Below are 7262 nucleotides of genomic sequence, written 5' to 3'. Positions count from 1 at the left end.
CTTGAAGTTTTGATTAGTGTTTATTAGTGTTCAGTGCTTTACAATTGTCCTGCCTCTAAGGGCAGATTTACTGCATAGATTTAGTGTATTTTATTCACAGAAATTGATGGGCACAGCCTACCTACTGACTGAGAAGCTAATTACTGATGTGCATTTGTCAGTGTAACACAGGTGAGTCCCCCAGAAACTGAAAGTGAACTTCCACTGATCTCTGTCAGAGTGGATTGAGACCTCAGAAAAATTAATCAAAGGATTAAAATAGTTTAGGAGGTAGACTTGGTCAGAGGACAGCAACCCATTTGTTAGGTGGCAGTAGCAGTATCTGGCTCAAGGCTTCAGGTGAGAGGGTAGAAATGCACTTTGCTGTTTGAAGTCCTACTGCAGGGAGGGAAGAGAAGGCATCGAGGCAGGGACAGAGCTCTCTGCCCTCGCCATCGCTGACGCAGTGGGACAGCCACCCCTGGAGCCTCACCTGTAGCTGCCTTGCTTCAGCTCAGCCATCTCCCAAGCTGCCACAGCATCAGGCTGGCTTCCTGGAGCAGCTGTGGTGGAAAAGCTGGCAGCAAGGCTTTCACCACCTTTCTTTCTGTCCCACCTTGCTGCCCTTAGCAACTTCCTGTGCCTGGACCTGGCCTTACGAATGGTCTTACTGCAATCTAGCCATGTTTTATGGTCATCATGGCTGCATTTTCCTGGCAGGAGCAAGAAATACTGTTTTCTTTTCCTTTATGCTCTTGTAAGCTGATGCAAATCCTCCTGTTGACTTTATTGGCCATGAGTGGCTCTTAGGTATGTATCATCCATTGCCGTAGAATGACAGTCAGGTTATTTAATGTGCCTCTATTCGGCATTTTTGCCATTCTGTAATTAGCTTCCTGAGAGTCTTGTTAGTGTAGGGTCGAATTTGTTCCCTGGGTAATTCTGTCTTACAGCAAGGTAAGAGGTCTTGTGGAAAACAGAAGTCTGGTCAAACTAGTGGGATATACAATGTGGTCTTTTTTTTTCATGGGTATTGTGTAATATTTTCTGAGTGTGTGCACTGTCTTACCTTCATCATGTCAGAAAGCAGGCTGAAATACTGAAATTCAGAGCTCTAGAATGACAAAGAAAGCAGTTAACGTGGTTCGTTTTCTTCTGTTACCTTTGCAATCAAGTCTGTGTTCTCTGATACTCAAAATCAATATGTATGCAAATGATTGCCTTTGTTTCAATTAAAAAAAAAAAGTTTCAAATAATCTCAGCTGTGCTACAGAGCCATGTAAAGCTGCTTGTGACAAATAAGTAACTTCTGGGATGTAATGGGAAGCCAGAGCACCAAATGTTTGAAACAGGTTCATTGCACTCGCTTGGGCTCTGTGTACTTAAACAGCTCTGGGAACAACGCAAAGTTGTGAATCTGTATGTCAACAAATACATAAGAGGAACTTTACTTCCCCATGCAGAAATATGTTAGCTGGTTAGCGTAACATTTCTCCACCAAGCTGAGATGTTACTCGAGACGTCAGAGGCTGATGAACTGATGACACGTTTTGAAGCCAGGTGCTGCCACTTATCAGGTATCAGCATCTGTTTCTTGGAAACCTGTGAAATGAATTTGAAAGCCATGGAGGCATTGGTGCAGTAATCTGATTAGTCAGCACAGGCATGGCTGCTGTGTGAATAATCTTTAACAACCCAAGTAAGGATTTGGCTGAGAAAGTTAGAAGAAAATACAGCAAAAAATAATTTTCCCTCTACATCTGTGTGCATGTCACCGAAGGTGAGCAGCTCTCCACTTATCAAGAAATGCCATCAGCGTGAGCCTTGAGGCTCCTCATCTGACCACCATTTAGGGAGGGAGCTGATGTTAGCATGTATGTGACCGATTCTGGTGAATTGACTGTGATTCTCAAGGTGTTCTTGGGGACAGGTACTTTTGATCTAGCTTTCTCCGCTTTGGAAACAGCAGTTGGCTTGGACTGGAGGCTTCCATGGTGGTAGTGGAGGTGGGATGCCACGGCTGCCAACCACACTCAGTTACAGTGTGGTCCAAACCTTGTGTGACCTGCTACTGGGCTCCAGCTGTGGATCTCACTGAGGTGGCCCAGAGGTGGGAAGATAGCGGGAGCAGCTGTCTTTTGTGTGTACCAGACAATGTAGCTGCAGAGAAGATAAAACACAATCAAGTTAGACCTCAGCAGCTCAGTACAGAAGGAAAGAAGAAACATCTCTGCACTTATAGAACTTTAAAATATCTTGTGTGGACAGGGTTGGGGTCAGGATGTTTCGGTCCTGGCAAGGCTGAGCTTGTCCTTTGATTTATGTTCTGTGCTAATATTTCTTAGGCAGCTGATGTCAGGGTGCAGCAGGGGCTCCCATGAAGTCTGACAGGGGCAAGGGCCTGGCAGCCTGTCCTGTCCCACCGCCTCAGCCATGATCAGGGCAACTGGGGGACACCAGGGCAGCCCCAGCTCTAGGTATTGGGCACCTCCCTGGGGATGGGGACAGGCCAAGACTAGGCTGGGACATGGGCTTACGGGTGGACTGGGCTTGACGGGGCCTATGGCTGGGCAGGGCAGGGCTGTGGGGAGCTGGAGACCAGCCCTGCTGTGGCCTTGGTGGGGCAGGGGCTGATGGCCCTGGGGGGCTGACATTGGGGTACTGGGCAGGATTGAGGAGAGCCCCAGAGGGGTGGGCAGGGTGGGCAGTGAGGCATTAAGTGCCCCTGGGGCCCTGGCAGCTGGTAGTGCTTCTGTTCATGTTACAAGAGGCTTTGCAGGGTTGTAGAAAGACCGTTGTCATTTTAAAAACAGAAAAATAAAGGCACAAAATTACTATAATTCAGCTCTTGACCTATCGATTTGGCATCTCCCCGTGGAGGTTTTGGGGTATATAAACAATATTGAACATAAATAGTACCTGCCACAGAGCCTGGAGGAGAAGACATCCGTCTGCACGGTGACACAGGGAACTGCAGTACAGGGACTTCGATGCAATTTTGTTGATGAGTAGTTTTCACACCACCTGACTGGAGGCTCCTGAGGCGGGAGACTTGGCTCTGATTCATGCAATGATTGCACACAGGGAGAGAGGGACCTTCTGCAAAGGAGCACTTCGAGAAGAGGGAGTAATACATCTTTTCACTTCTTCCCTTAAACTTGTCCTTTCAGGCCTTGGATGAAGGTGGTTCAGTAGAGCTGGTTGTTAAAATTAAAGCGTACTCCTGATCTGTCCATTGTGCACAACCTTGGGCAGGCTTCACTCTCTGTCCCTGTTACCCCTTCTCCGATAGTTGGTGCTACCTCAACTTTGCTTGGTTAGATGTTTCCTCCTCTCCTTCCTCCTTGGACATGGAGAAGACCTCACCCCCATGCTTCCCAGCATGGGCTGTTACTGTTTTGGTGGCTCCACATCATTTCTTGCCACAGCTTGTTCCTGAAGTGACGTGTTTCACTCAGACCCTTTTCAGTCACACTTTCCTGGCACCTACTGACCTCATTCCCCCTGCTCTGTTCAAAGCGCAATGACAAATTCATCCTCTTCTGCCTTTTGCAGTCCTTCCTGGTCCCATCCTCTCTTTACCAAGTTAGATACAAGCTCTTTACTCTTTGGTCCCAGACTTTCATATCCTTCCCTCTCAGTAACCGTGTTACCGAGCCTCTCTGCTTTGCTGTCTAAGTGATGCCAGCCTCTTTCGTTCTCCTGTTCCCTTGTCACACACCCTGTCCTTTATCCCATACCAACACTTTTCCCTATGATGTCCTCTCCAACCAGATCTAGTAACTACCTTGGGCTCCTCCAAATTTCTCACAAAATTTCTCTGTGAAGCTCTTGATAGATTGCCAAATGAGTACAACTAACTTGCTGCCTTCAGTAGGAGACTGGTATTTATTTGCATCATGTATTCAATTATCTGGCACATGAGAGGACAAAGCTGGCACATACAAACTCTCTTATTATTCATCCCCGTATGTCACTCCCTCACTCTGTTACATTAACTGGTTGTATCTTGTCTTAAATGAAGATTTTATGTTCCTTGTGGGAAATACCTGTCTTTTATTTTGGGGTCGTACAGTGCCTAGCACGACAGACTGCTACCTTCCTCCTCTCTCCTAGGTACTTCTGAGCAACAGACAATAAAGAGCAACAAGAGCTGGCCAGGGATTGTTGCATGCATCTGTGTTTTTGTCTGAATTTTCATGCATGTTGCTACGTGTGCTGCATATAAATTGGCTTTCAAAAGTAGGCAAACAATATGCTTCCAGACAACTGTGTAAACATTCTGTTGGAAACTGTTTCAGTAGCTATGTGCACATAATGTAGCTACAAAGCATCCCTAAATTTGTACCATGTGGGGTAGGATCACTTCTCCTCCTGTAAATATTTGATTTCTTGCCTTTCTTTCTTTGCATTTTTTGGGACTGTGTGACAGTTGCTCCCTGAAAGCCAGAGACCAATGACACAAGTGTGCACCATGCACGGAGCCTGCAGCCGTGATCTTTCTCATACTGCCAAACAACCTGCGGTTTTGCGGGACTAGGAGTTCTCCTTCTAACAAGACAAAATGCTTGCTTTGTAGCTGAGCTGGGTTTGGAGAGATGAGAATTAAGGAAATGCAACATTGTGGTTTGTAAAAGTGAGCATGCGTGAGGGCGAATGTGCGTGTCCAGCAGGAATCCCGTCTTCCCCTCTGCTCGCTGGGTGTCTGCCAGTTTGCAAGCTGTTAGCCACATTTGGGGAAGCAAATGAAGTGAGGGAAGCTGCATGGGCAACTGTTCTTTCAAGTCTTCAGGGAATGGCTCCTGCCACTGGCCTACATTCTCCAGGCCAGTTTGGCTGTGCTTGGCCTTGGGCCATGAATGAGGGCAAATCTGGCTTTAAACCACTGCTCTTCCTGCACGAAGAGGCTGCAAAGTGGTGGCCCAGTCCCCAGCTCAGCAGCTCCCAAATTTCTTTATCTTCTGCCTGCTATGTGTGATTCCTAGGGAGAAGCGAGACACAGCCATATCCCACATACATCTCTCTGACTTTGGTACATGTATTGTGCTGGAGAGGGAAAGAGATGAGACAGACAATATTGCTACACAGCTGGTGGATCCACCAGTGGCAGAAGGTGCCACTGGAAGAAGACAGCTGAGTGCACTGCTTTTGGCTAGGGCTGTGCAGAAGAGGGACAGAATCCTAGATAGAGATCCCAGGAGGTCTCATTGTCCACCCCTCTGCGTGCAGGCAGGATCATGTATGTCTGAGCTGCCCTTGACAGCTGTTTGTGTAATCTGTTCTTTAAAACCTCTAATGATGGAGATTTCACAGTCTCCCTAGGTGGCCTTTTTGGACACTTAACTACCCTCAAAACTAGAAATTTCTTCATTAATATTCTCTACTGCAAATTAACCAGATTTAGGAAGATAAGCATTACTATGTTGCTGAGACCAAAGGCTCAGCTGCCCCAATGCCCTCTACATAACAGTGGCCAATAGCAGCAGGTTCAGAGAAATGCATAGGAGCAGGACAAGGATGCAGTGATAATTCTGCCACTGGCCTTCCTTAGCCTGAAATTTGGGAATATTTTCTTGGTCTTTCTGCACCAGAGTTGAAGCACAGTTAAGTCTCACCTGTGCAAGAACAATTTTTTTTCCTTATAGACATATCTATGATGTCTTCTCTTTTCTAGATAAAAAAAGCCCAGGTTCCCATCCCTTTCTCCTAGGCCACGTTTTCTAAACCTTGTAAAATTTGTGTTGATCACTCCTTTCAGTTGACCTACAACCCTTTTCATCATCTTTGAGGAGAATGGACTGGTTACCTGTAAATCTCATGTATAACACTTTGAACTAGCACCATCTTTTCTATTGCTGATAGGTTTGGCTCCATCTGGTTTGAAAGGAAAGCACTAAGGAGCCAGGAAGAGAAGAAACAAGAAGGAAGCTAACACCCAAGTCCAAGCAACCTCCCTGAACATAGAGTCCCACGATCTGCCTCATGCACCTAATGTTCATGAATGGTGTGCATGAGATATACATATGATAAAGGGGCCAGCCCTGCGTTTTCTTCTTCATCAGACAGGCACAGAAGAACTGGGCTGTCATTATCCTTCAGGCTCCAGGGATATTGCATTCCTGCCTGCATAGAAAAACAGTTTTCAGGGGAGGGATGGAGAATTTGCAACCAGCCCCACACCTCAGCCCCTGTATTATTCCCTGCTGGTGCTGTAATGAGAATTGAGGGCTATATGGATTTGGGTGGGGTTTGGCTCTGATTCCTAGTGTTGCAATGGCAGCTAACTAGGAGATTTCAGTCTTTGGCATTTCCTTCTGGCTGACTCAGTGTGTCAGTTGTTCTGCATTTTCCTCTTAGCAGCTCAGGTCTCTCACCGGCTTGCACAGGGAACTGCGGATACGTCTGTGCCCTGTGGTGCAATTCCTTGCAGTGGCATTTGAGAGCTGGCCCTAAGCCAAGATGGTGTAAAGCTGCCAGTGCCTCCTGGACCAAGGACAGAAATCTTTTTGCCATCTTTCATTTGGCAGTATAGTCAGCTTTTTAAAACTGAAAAACAGGATAGCTGTTTTAGCATGATGCTAATATGAGCACTTGGCTAGCAGGCCATGCTAACTTGACTAACTTGCTTCCAGAGTGCAAGCACCGTGCCACAGAAATGGCCCAGCTTGTTGAGAAATACCTGACAAACCCCACTGTGCAGTGTGGTGTGGGTACATCCACAGGCACTTTCCTCAGTGCTGGGCACTCTGCAACTGGACGTGGGAATGTCTTTTTGGAGCTCTACCTAGTGAGCCAGAGCTTTCTTTACCTACTGAGTTCTTGGCTAATTTTACATACATCTGCGTGACTCGATTAATTAGCTCTTGATCTGTAATGAGGGTCAGCCAAAGAAGGCAAGGCTGAGGTGATAGAGGATTGCTGCCATTGCCCATGCGATGGAAGATCAGTGTTTGAAGGATTGGCATAAAAGAACTTGGATTCTTGATGTTTATGTGGGAAGCACATACACAAGCTGCACAAATCATTACCACCTGTATTATGAACAGACCCCAGAGCATTAACCTGCTCTATTAGTTGCTTATGCTGGAAATACTGTTTATGTTAGCAAAGCTGAAGTACAAATCTTTCTTATGCATAATGCAGGATATTTTATATGTTTGACAGGAAAGCAGTTTGAAACATTTTGAATGGAAACATTCTCTGCTGAATGGTTTTATTGTGATGAAAAATACCCCCAAGAAACAGTGACATTAAAGATTCTGGGTCTTTGGAACTCAGGAAAG

This window comes from Chlamydotis macqueenii, chromosome 1 (genome assembly GCF_036417535.1).
Source record: "Chlamydotis macqueenii isolate bChlMac1 chromosome 1, bChlMac1.mat, whole genome shotgun sequence".
Lineage (NCBI taxonomy): Eukaryota > Metazoa > Chordata > Aves > Otidiformes > Otididae > Chlamydotis > Chlamydotis macqueenii.
This window is presented reverse-complemented; position numbering follows the sequence as displayed.